Source organism: Scyliorhinus torazame, chromosome 5 (assembly GCF_047496885.1).
Source record: "Scyliorhinus torazame isolate Kashiwa2021f chromosome 5, sScyTor2.1, whole genome shotgun sequence".
Taxonomy (NCBI): domain Eukaryota; kingdom Metazoa; phylum Chordata; class Chondrichthyes; order Carcharhiniformes; family Scyliorhinidae; genus Scyliorhinus; species Scyliorhinus torazame.
In genome coordinates this window covers 166,328,084-166,337,536 of record NC_092711.1, presented here as the reverse complement: position 1 = coordinate 166,337,536, position 9,453 = coordinate 166,328,084, and the positions used below count along the sequence as shown (strand labels likewise).

Sequence of the window (9,453 nt, the reverse complement as noted above, 5' to 3'; positions counted from 1 at the left end):
TGCCCGTGGGATCTCTAACATCCATCTGATAGGGATAGACAGGGCCTCAGTTGAACATCTTATTTGAAAGAAAGCTGTTCTGACAGTGCAGCACTCCCTCAGTGCTGCGAGGAGGAATGTTGGATGTAATTTTTGTCCTCCAGTCCCTGAACTGGGACTTGAATCTACAGCCTTCTGACTCAGAGGTGAGAAAACTGCCCACTTAGCACGGCTGATACTATAGACAATACAAAGTTAGAAAGTGAAAGCTACCCTTTAAAGCCCCCATCCTTTGTCTCCAGTGCCTAAATGTAATAATAAAAACCCCAGTATAAATAACATGGATTTGACTGACAAATGTTGAGGTGTTGGTTTCGAGTCACAAGGTTTGACTTCCCATTTGAGCCTCGGGAACCTTTCTGTCTCTCTGTTGCTCATGTCAATGACAGACAGCAATGGAGCTGAGGGCTGAATTTAACTGAGAATAACGCTCCAGTTGGCAAACTCCCATGAACAAAGAACAAAGAAATGTACAGCACAGGAACAGGCCCTTCGGCCCTCCAAGCCCGTGCCGACCATGCTGCCCGACTAAACTACAATCTTCTACACTTCCTGGGTCCGTATCCTTCTATTCCCATCCTATTCATATATTTGTCAAGATGCCCCTTAAATGTCCCTATCGTCCCTGCTTCCACTACCTCCTCCGGTAGCGAGTTCCAGGCACCCACTACCCTCTGCGTAAAAAACTTGCCTCGTACATCTACTCTAAACCTTGCCCCTCTCACCTTAAACCTATGCCCCCTAGTAATTGACCCCTCTACCCTGGGGAAAAGCCTCTGACTATCCACTCTGTCTATGCCCCTCATAATTTTGTATACCTCTATCAGGTCTCCCCTCAACCTCCCCTCAACCTCACACAATTTATGTAAAGGGCTAAATCCAGATTTAGAGAAGACAGATTTTTAATGGGTTGAAGGGTAATGGAGAACTGGCAGTACGGTGGAATTAAAGCCAGGATGAGCACAGCCATGATAGAATGACAGAGCAAACTGGTTGGGCCAAATGGCCTAATTCTGCTCCTATATCTTATAACTTATGAAAGGGGGAGACATTGATTTGCTCCCAGATGTTGCCCAGAGGAGGAAGTTTTCGTCTGACACTCATTGTCGAACCTCCACATTATGACATCACAAAGGAGCTCGTCCTCTAAACCAGCCAATAGGAATAAATCCGTTCCGCAGTGGCGTCACTGCATTTGAGTGCACAAGCCCGGCGCGCGACCACCACCCCTGGTGCCGACCCCCCCCCCCCCCCCCCCCCCCCGTCTGTTCCCTCTTCCCCCAGCGCATCGTCGAGACGGTTTCCAGGCAACCAGCTAACAGCTCCGGCCAGAGCGAGAAGCCCCTCCCCCAATCCAGGACTGCGCATGTCTCGGGGAGAGGGAAATCTGCGCATGTGCAGGGTGAGCTCAATCCCGCTGATTTTACCGCTGACTTGTGCCCAATGGGAAGATTGGAGGACCGGAAGGACTCTGTTTCTCCGCCAATCAGAGCTCCCCCATTGTCTCAATGCGGAAGCTGGACATGGAGGTTTCTGCCGAGCAAAGCTGTTGTTCCTCCAACCCTGAATGAGCTTGAGATGCTCACAGACTCTGTCTCCAACATCTGTGAGTAAAACACTTTCTTTTCTCCCCCTTTCCATTTCTTTTCTCATTCTCACCTTCAATTGGTCACTTGCAGCAACTGAAGAAAAAAAAGTGAATCCACGGAGGGTGCAGACTCTGCAAAGCTTGGCCCAGGTCTCTCTCTCAAAGACATTGACATCCTTTGTTCCCTCAGCTTGACACATTTATTTGTCTGGCTAAAAGGGTGGTCTCTTTCCTAATGTTCACAATTAAAGGGCTGATTTCCCCAGGAGATGGCTGACATTTAAGGGGACAGTAAGCAGGGCAAATCCAACTCAGCCAATTACTTCTCTGTGGGTCTACTGTCTATCATCAGCAAAGTGATGGAAGGAGTCATCAAAGTTACTATTAAGTGGCACTTATTCTGCAATAACCTGCTCCTGGACGCTCAGTTTGGGTTCCGCAGGGTCACTCAGCTCCTGACCTCATTACAGCCTTGGTTCAAACTTGGACGAAAGAGCTGAATGCTAGAAGTGAGGTGAGAGTGACTCCCCTTGACATCAAGGCAGCATTTGACTGAGTATGGCATCAAGGAGCCCCAGCTAAACTGGAGTCAATGGGAATCAGGGGATAACTCTCCACTGGTTGGAGTCATACCTGGCACAAAGGAAGATGGTTGTGGTGATTGGAGGTCAATCATCTCAGCTCCAGGACTTCACTGTAGGAGTTGCTCAGGACAGTTTTCTCGGCCCAACCATCTTCAGCTGCTTCATCAATGACCTCCCTTCCATCATAAGGTGAAAAGTGATGATGTTTGTCGATGACTGCACAGTGATGTTTGTCGATGACTGCACAATGGTCAGCACCATTCTCAACTCCTCAGATAATGAAGCATTCCATGTCCAAATTCAGTAAGACCTGGACAATATCCAAGCTTGGCCTAATAAGTGGCAAGGTACATTCGTGCTACACAAGTGCCAGGCAATGACCATCTCCTACAAGAGAGGATCTAACGACCACCCCTTGGCATTGAGTGGCATTTTCATTGCTGAATCCCCCACAACCAACATCCTGGGGGTTACCATTGATCAAAAACTGAACTGGACTAGTCGTATTAATACTGTAGCTCCCAGGGCAGGTCAAAGGCTGGGAATCCTACGGCGAGTAACACCACCTGATGCCCAAAGCTTGTCTACCAGACATCTACAAGCACAAGTCAGGAGTGTAATGGAATACGCTCCACTTTGCTGGATGAGTGCAGCTCCAACAACACTCCAGAAGCTCAACACTATCCAGGACAAAGCCGCCTGATTGATTGCGTCGCCTTCCACAAACATTCAAACCGTCCACCACCGACAAACAGTAGCAGCCGTGTATACCATCTACAAGATATACTGCAGTAACTCATAAAGGTTCCTCAGACAGCACCTTCCAAACCCACAGCCACTACCATCTAGAAGGACAAGAGCAGCAGATACCTGGGAACCCCACCACCTGGAGGTTCGTTTCCAAGTTAGACACCACCCTGACTTGGAAATATATTGCCGTTCCTTCACTGTCCCTGGGGCAACATCCTGGAATTCCCTCCCTAACAGCACAGGGATGTAGGGCAGCATGGTGGAGCAGTGGTTAGCGCTGCTGCCTCACGGCGCCGAGGTTCCAGGTTCGATCCCGACTCTGGGTCACTGTCCGTGTGTAGTTTGCACACTCTCAAAGAACAAGAACAAAGAAAAGTACAGCACAGGAATAGGCCCTTCGGCCCTCCAAGCCTGTGCCGACCATGCTGCCCGACTAAACTAGAATCTTCTACTTCCTTGGTCCGTATCCCTCTATTCCCATCCTATTCATATATTTGTCAAGATGCCCCTTAAATGTCACTATCGTCCCTGCTTCCACCACCTCCTCCGGCAGCGAGTCCCAGGTACCCACTACCCTCTGTGTAAAAAAGCTTGCCTCGTACATCTACTCTAAACCTTGCCCCTCACACCTTAAACCTATGCCCCCTAGTAATTGACCCTCTACCCTGGGGAAAAGCCTCTGACTATCCACTCTGTCTATGCCCCTCATAATTTTGTAGACCTCTATCAGGTCGCCCCGCAACCTCCGTCGTTCCAGTGAGAACAAACCGAGTTTATTCAACCGCCCTCATAGCTAATGCCCTCCATACCAGTCAACATTCTGGTAAATCTCTTCTGCACCCTCTCTAAAGCCTCCATGTCCTTCTGGTAGTGTGGCGACCAGAATTGAACACTATACTCCAAGTGTGGCCTAACTAAGGTTCTATACAGCTGCAACATGACTTGCCAATCCTTATACTCAATGCCCCGGCCAATGAAGGCAAGTATGCCGTATGCCTTCTTGACTAACTTCTCCACCTGTGTTACCCCTTTCAGTGACCTGTGGACCTGTACACCTAGATCTCTCTGACTTTCAATACTCTTGAGGGTTCTACCATTCACTGTATATTCCCTACCTGCATTAGACCTTCCAAAATGCATTACCTCACATTTGTCCGGATTAAACTCCATCTGCCATCTCTCCGCCCAAGTCTCCAAACAATCTAAATCCCACTGTATCCTCTGACAGTCCTCATCGCTATCCGCAATTTCACCAACCTTTGTGTCGTCTGCAAACGTACTAATCAGACCAGTTACATTTTCCTCAAAATCATTTACATATACTACAAACAGCAAAGGTCCCAGCACTGATCCCTGATGAACACCACTAGTCACAGCCCTCCAATTAGAAAAGCATCCTTCCATTGTTACTCTCTGCCTTCTATGACCTAGCCAGTTCTGTATCCACCTTGCCAGCTCACCCCTGATCCCGTGTGACTTCACCTTTTGTACGAGTCTACCATGAGGGACCTTGTCAAAGGCCTTACTGAAGTCCATATAGACAACATCCACTGCCCTACCTGCATCAATCATCTTTGTGACCTCTTCGAAAAACTCTATCAAGTTAGTGAGACACGACCTCCCTTTCACAAAACCATGCTGCCTCTCACTAATACGTCCATTTGCTTCCAAACGGGAGTAGATCCTGTCTCGAAGAATTCTCTCCAGTAATTTCCCTACCACTGACATGAGGCTCACTGGCCTGTAGTTCCCTGGATTATCCTTGCTACCCTTCTTAAACAAAGGAACAACATTGGCTATTCTCCAGTCCTCCGGGACATCACCTGAAGACAGTGAGGATCCAAAGATTTCTGTCAAGGCCTCAGCAATTTCCTCTCTAACCTCCTTCAGTATTCTGCGGTTGATCCCATCAGGCCCTGGGGACTTATCTACCTTAATATTTCTCAAGATGCCCAACACCTCGTCTTTTTGGATCTCAATGTGACCCAGGCTATCTACACACCCTTCTCCAGACTCAACATCCACCAATTCCTTCTCTTTGGTGAATACTGATGCAAAGTATTCATTTAGCACCTCGCCCATTTCCTCTGGCTCCACACATAGATTCCCTTGCCTATCCTTCAGTGGGCCAACCCTTTCCATGGCTACCCTCTTGCTTTTTCTGTACGTGTAAAAAGCCTTGGGATTTTCCTTAACCCTATTTGCCAATGACTTTTCGTGACCCCTTCTAGCCCACCTGACTCCTTGCTTAAGTTCCATCCTACTTTCCTTATATTCCACACAGGCTTCGTCTGTTCCCAGCCTTTTAGCCCTGACAAATGCCTCCTTTTTCTTTTTGCCGAGGCCTACAATATCTCTCGTCAACCAAGGTTCCCGAAAATTGCTGTATTTATCCTTCTTCCTCACAGGAACATGCCAGTCCTGAATTCCTTTCAACTGACACTTGAAAGCCTCCCACATGTCAGATGTTGATTTACCCTCAAACATCCGCCCCCAATCTAGGTTCTTCAGTTCCCGCTTAATATTGTTATAATTAGTCTTCCCCCAATTTAGCACATTCACCCTAGGACCACTCTTATCCTTGTCCACCAGCACTTTAAAACTTACTGAATTGTGGTCACTGTTCCCAAAATGCTCCGCTACTGAAACTTCTACCACCTGGCCGGGCTCATTCCCCAATACCAGGTCCAGTACAGCCCCTTCCCTAGTTGGACTGTCTACATATTCTTTTAAGAAGCCCTCCTGGATGCTCCTTACAAACTCTGCCCCGTCTAAGCCCCTGGAACTAAATGAGTCCCAGTCAATTTTGGGGAAGTTGAAGTCTCCCATCACAACAACCCTGTTGTTTTTACTCTTTTCCAAAATCTGTCTACCTCTCTGCTCCTCTATCTCCCACTGGCTGTTGGGAGGCCTGTAGTAAACCCCCAACATTGTGACTGTACCCTTTTTATTCCTGATCTCTACCCATATAGCCTCACTGCCCTCTGAGATGTCCTCCCGTAGTACAGCTGTGATATTCTCCCTCACCAGTAGCGCAACTCCTTTTACATCCCCCTCTATCCCGCCTGAAACATCTAAATCCTGGAATGCTTAGCTGCCAATCCTGCCCTTCCCTCAACCAGGTCTCTGTAATGGCAACAACATCATAGTTCCAAGTATTAATCCAAGTCTAAGTTCATCTGCCTTACCCGTAATACTTCTTGCATTAAAACATATGCACTTCAGGCCACCACTGTGTTCAGCAACTTCTCCCTGTCTGCTCTGCCTCAGAGCCATACTGGCCCTATTCCCTAGTTCTCCCTCAATGCTCTCACCTTCTGACCTATTGCTCCCGTGCCCACCCCCCTGCCATACTAGTTTAAACCCTCCCGTGCGACACTGGCAAACCTTGTGCCTCTCCAGTTTAGATGCAACCCGTCCTTCTTATACAGGTCACACCGACCCCGGATGAACTCCCAGTGGTCCAGATAACGGAAACCATCCCTCCTACACCAGCTGTTTCGCCACGTGTTTAGCTGCTCTATCTTCCTATTTCTAGCTTCACTGACACGTGGCACAGGGAGTAATCCCGAGATTACAACCCTAGAGGTCCTGTCTTTTAACTTTTGCCCAGCTCCCTGAACTCCTGCTGCAGGACCTCATGCCCCTTCCTGCCTATGTCGTTAGTACCAATATGTACAACGACCTCTGCCTGTTTGCCTTCCCCCTTCAGGATGCCCGCTACCCGTTCGGAGACATCCTGGACCCTGGCACCAGGGAGGCAACATACCATCCTGGAGTCTCTTTCATGTCCACAGAAGCACCTATCTGTGCCCCTGACTATAGAGTCCCCTATGAGTATTGCTCTTCTGCGCTTTGACACTCCCTTCTGAGCATCAGAGCCAGCCGTGGTGCCACTGCTCTGGCTGCTGCTGTTTTCCCCTGATAGGCTATCCCCCCCCCGACAGTATCCAAAGGGGTATACCTGTTCGAGAGGGGGACAACCACAGGGGATTCCTGCACTGACTGCCTACCCTTTCTGGTGGTCACCCATTTATCTGCCTGCACCTTGAGTGTGACCACATTTATATAACTGCTATCTATGACGCTTTCCGCCACCTGTATGCTCCTAAGTGCATCCAACTGATGCTCCAACCGAACCATGCGGCCTGTGAGAGCTCCAGTTGGGTGCATTTTCTGCAGATGAAGCCATCCGGGATGCTAGAAGCCTCCCGGACCTGCCACATTCACAGTCAGAGCACTGCACCCCTCTAATTGAGATTGCGTCAATTAATTAGTAAAGTAAATTTAAAAGTTTGAAAGAAAAAAGTTATTGTTAACTATATGTTTCCTAGCACTAGATTTCTACTATAAATGTGAAAGCTAAATACAGTACTCTCCGATCTCTGGCTTAGATACCCCTCTAAATTATAATTAAGTAATTATGTTTAATTAGTTTAACAATGCTTAATTTTTTACATTTCGTGTAGATTCCCAACCAGCCAATCAGGTCACAGCTTTTCTGTGATGTCATTTCAGTTTCGCCCCCACACACACAATTTGAAAAGGTAATAAAAGTTAAAATGAATAAAAATCACTTACTGACCTTCCCAGGGTCTCAGATGCTCTCTGGTTCTCTCCCTGCAGATTTACATTTACAGGCCAGAAGAAAGAGAGAGAACAAAACAATAGGGAACAAGCACCATCTCCCACTATGCACCGAATTACCTCACTGCACCAAATTACCAAGTTCCAAATTCCCACTCTGGATATGTCTCACTCCGGCTGTGTCTCCTTCACTTGCGCAAATCCGTGTTTGCGTGGGTTTCTCCCCCACAACCCAAAGATGTGCAGGGTAGGTGGATTGGCCACGCTAAATTGCCCCTTATTTGGAAAAAAAATGAATTGGGTACTTTAAATTTATAAAAAACAATTATAAAAAAAAAAAACAACCCAGCACCGGGGATGTACCTACACCTCAAGGCTGCAGCAGTTCAAGAAGGCAGCTCACCACTACTTCGGAAGGGCAACTGCGGATGGGCAATAAATGCTGGCCTGACCAGCATTGTCCACATCCCGTAAATTAATTTTTAAAAATTTAATGTCGGACAGAGATATGTCTCATGTTGTTATATGGTATGTATTGTAGATATTATTGATGGTTCTGTAATAACATCCATGTATTGTTATTTCTAGTTTTGTAAATAGTACTGGACCTACATTATATATTTCCAGTCATACAGTCATTACAGCACTGACAGAATCCATTTGGGAACTCAAGTCAGTGCTGACTCTCTGTACAGCAATCCAGTCAGTCCCATTCCCCCTCGATATCCCTGTTCCCCTGCAAGTTTATTTTCTTCAAGTGACCATCCTATTTTATTTTAAATTATGAATCATCTCAATAACTTCCACAACCCCTGTGGGCAGTGAGTTCCCTGTCATGACCACTCCATGACTAAATAAAATTCTTCCTCAGAATTTCCCCATCTCTAATCAGTAAATGTACTTATATGGAGATTCTCTACTCTTATATAAATCAAAAGAGTGGCTAAGGTAAATATTGGTCCTTTCGATGATGAGAAGCGAGATTTAATAATGGGAGATGAGGAAATGGCTGAGGAACTGAACAGGTTTTTTGGTTCGGTCTTCACAGTGGAACACACAAATAACATGCCAGTGACTGATGGAAATGAGGCTATGACAGGTGAGGACCTTGAGAGGATTGTTATCACCAAGGAGGTAGTGATGGGCAAGCTAATGGGGCTAAAGGTAGACCAGTCTCCTGGCCCTGATGGAATGCATCCCAGAGTGCTAAAAGAGATGGCTAGGGAAATTGCAAATGCACGAGTGATAATTTACCAAAATTCACCAGACTCTGGGGTGGTCCTGGCGGATTGGAAATTCGCAAACGTGACACCACTGTTTAAAAAAGGACGTAGGCAGAAAGCGGGTAATTATAGGCCAGTGAGCTTAACTTCGGTAGTAGGGAAGATGCTGGAATCTATCATCAAGGAAGAAATAGCGAGGCATCTGGATGGAAATTGTCCCATTGGGCAGACGCAGCATGGGTTCATAAAGGGCAGGTCATGCCTAACTAATTTAGTGGAATTTTTTGAGGACTTTACCAGTGCGGTAGATAACGGGGAGCCAATGGATGTGGTATATCTGGATTTCCAGAAAGCCTTTGACAAGGTGCCACACAAAAGGTTGCTGCATAAGATAAAGATGCATGGCATTAAGGGGAAAGTAGTAGCATGGATAGAGGATTGGTTAATTAATAGAAAGCAAAGAGTGGGGATTAATGGGTGTTTCTCTGGTTGGAAATCAGTAACTAGTGGTGTCCCTCAGGGATCAGTGTTGGGCCCACAACTGTTCACAATTTACATAGATAATTTGGAGTTGGGGACCAAGGGCAATGTGTCCAAGTTTGCAGACGACACTGAGATAAGTGGTAAAGCAAAAAGTGCAGAGGATACTGGAAGTCTGCAGAGTGATTTGGATAGGCTAAAT

General features: G+C 46.9%; 1 protein-coding gene across 1 annotated transcript in view; it reads left to right on the top strand.

The window, feature by feature from the left end:
* Nucleotides 1–1,626: 1,626 nt before the first annotated feature.
* Nucleotides 1,627–9,453, top strand: part of LOC140420478 (uncharacterized) — a 122,673-nt gene continuing 114,846 nt past the window's right edge. The window contains exon 1 of the mRNA XM_072504487.1: nucleotides 1,627–1,645. The gene's annotated coding sequence lies outside the window, so the exon portion shown is untranslated. The remainder of the gene's footprint in view (nucleotides 1,646–9,453) is intronic.